This window comes from Cryptomeria japonica, chromosome 1 (genome assembly GCF_030272615.1).
Source record: "Cryptomeria japonica chromosome 1, Sugi_1.0, whole genome shotgun sequence".
Taxonomy (NCBI): Eukaryota; Viridiplantae; Streptophyta; class Pinopsida; order Cupressales; family Cupressaceae; genus Cryptomeria; species Cryptomeria japonica.
The window spans coordinates 673,898,811-673,901,461 of record NC_081405.1 but is presented as its reverse complement, the minus strand read 5'-3'; the positions used below and the strand labels follow the sequence as shown (position 1 = coordinate 673,901,461).

General features: G+C 34.0%; 1 long non-coding RNA gene across 1 annotated transcript; it reads left to right on the top strand.

Moving 5' to 3' along the window:
- Nucleotides 1-630: 630 nt before the first annotated feature.
- LOC131026742 (uncharacterized) lies at nucleotides 631-1,700 on the top strand. The gene is made up of 3 exons (XR_009102376.2): nucleotides 631-828; nucleotides 1,004-1,116; nucleotides 1,373-1,700. It is a non-coding gene; the product is annotated as an uncharacterized LOC131026742 (long non-coding RNA).
- The last annotated feature ends 951 nt before the right edge of the window (nucleotides 1,701-2,651 follow it).

Sequence of the window (2,651 nt, the reverse complement as noted above, 5' to 3'; positions counted from 1 at the left end):
GATATCATAGTTTTGTTTTTTTTAGTAAAAAATTCCACCCTTATGTCATCCACCTTTTAGGTAAAACAAATACCCTTCTTTATCTAATATTTACTTCAAAAAATTATCATGCCTTTCTTCAAAAGTTATTTTATTTTAGGGTGGAAACATTAACAACTGTCTAGGGATTATTTTACTTTGCTGCCTCACTAACCAAGTATTTTCTTTATTTTTGTTGACAAATTTATTTCCTTTGTTGATGGCTTCGTGTTTAATTGTACCCTTTTCGATGAGACGATTGGTTCCGTGAAATGTTCTTAATGTCTCATCGGTGAAGATGTTTCACCTAAACTGCGTCTCCCTATACTATGATGGATATCCATTATATAGAGAACTTGTGTTCTTGAAAAAGAGGTCACAAGTTCAAATTCCACAAGGAGTATTAAGGTATGTATGTCTCGTTTGTAGTGCAGTTAGGTACCTCACGCAAGGAGTACGAGGTAGTCTCATAAGACTCTAACCCATATGTAAACCCATACATAGATAAATGGCATGTGAACTATAAAAACACTTCACTTCACTTTACTTTTACTTTACCCACTTTAAGATTCCATTTTTTACAGGCGGAAAGGATAATGGCTAGCTCCACGATCTGAGAGTTTCTAGAGGCATTTTAACAAATTCATTTCGTGCATATCCTGTACTCACAACATCCCTAAAATTTCATTCCCGAAACCAATGCTCCCAATTTGGCCCAAGCTGAGGGCGTGTTGTCCATGATATTTATGACCGTTCTCTAAAATTCCTCTTTCCTGAATGCTTTAATGAGTCTCCATACTCAGTTTCAAGGTTTCATTTCAATACAGACTATGATACTCAAGTTTCAATCTGCTAATTACATTCATTATAAGCTCTCAAAAAAAAATTATGATTCCATTTTATGCTTACTTACCCTGCAACTACAATGTTCGATATTTATCTGGAAGCTCCGAAGTTAATTCAATGGATTCATTTTCTCGTGCAGATTTGGCTAGGCGTTGCAACTGCCATAATTCATCTTCATTATGTTCCAGTTAAGCATCAAAGGGCATCACGATGAGTGATCAGACTTTATTCCAATGCTACCGTTTTGCACAGGTAGGAAATTAAAGCTGATTTGGCAAAGGTTTGTGAAATTTGATTATACACCTGCAAATTGCATTCACTGGATAAACTCTTCAACCATTTTCCATGCTCCTTATGCTTATTTTCCAGATCATTTCCAATTATAAGATTTGACCAGACTTTAAATGTATGTCTATGAGATTACACAGGCATGGAGGTTATCAACAAATTCTCTTGCCTTGTCTGAGTTCTGATCAGATTTTAAATGTTTGTCTATGAGATTACACAGGCATGGAGGTTATCAACAAATTTCATGGAGCTTACTGACAATTCTTTGGCTTGGAAATATCGAAATCCTCATTGCTCAATCGATAACATGGGAAACCCTAAATTTCCATAGCAAAGTAAGTTAGGGCAACTTTATTTTTATCGATGAGACTATTTCTTCCTTGTTAGAAATCCATCATCATACCGAAATCAAAATTTGGGTGAAACATCAAACATCGGCAACACCATTTTGTGCTTTTGTAGAAGGCTTATATCTTGTCGATAAGTTTGAGCACAATTATTTTGTGAGGAAGATAAAGAACTTTAGGAAACTTTTAACTTCATCTATATTTCCGGGCCCACCACCTTTTATTTGTCACTTGTACAAATCGTTTTGACAATCTTTATTTTATCATTGTAATAATATTCATAATAATTAATTTAGATCAATTTCGATTGATTTTAGTTTTGACTTGACCTGGATATTATTCCTCTTCGGATATATAATTTAAATCATTAGAAATGTCATTATTCAAATCATTAAAATTCAAATAACAAATCATTTTACATCTTCGGGTTTGCACTTATATGATGAAGGTTGGATCTCCTTCTGAAACTATATGTTGGACTCTACCCTTATGGGAGCCGCATTTACCTCTACATATAGTGAAAAATTGAAATCAACCATTCAAGTGGATTCCAACAACCTCAAAAATATTGATCTTCAGGTTTGCACTTATATGACAAAGGTCGGATTCCCTTCTAAAACTATATGTTGGACTCTACCCTTATGGGAGCCGCATTTACCCTCACATATAGTGAAAATTTGAAATCAACCATTCAAGTGGATTCCAACAACCTCAAAAATATTGATTTAAATTATCGAGCTTCTGGAAAGTGAAATATTTACCTTTGTGAGAGATGAAGTTAGGTCCTCTTGTGTCATTATTGGCATTAAATTTGGCTTGCTGATTTATGTCTTTCATTAATGAACTTTTAATAATAATAACCTCATTTGATGATCAAATAAACCATTCTTCTCAAACCAATATCCATATTGAAAGACCTAGCATCGGAAAATAAAACCTTTGTGAAAGTGCTCTGCCTCTTAACCAAAAATTTTGTTCTCACATATTTTGCCAATAAATCCACTCGAACTAGTGACAAGAATAATTTGGAGCGAGGTCGTGATCATGAATTGATTTTAAACATTACCGAATTGTGCATTTTTTACCCTTTGTAAAAATGTCCAAACTTGGTTTTTTGCATCTGGATTCAATCCTGAAAACTAACCAAATCAC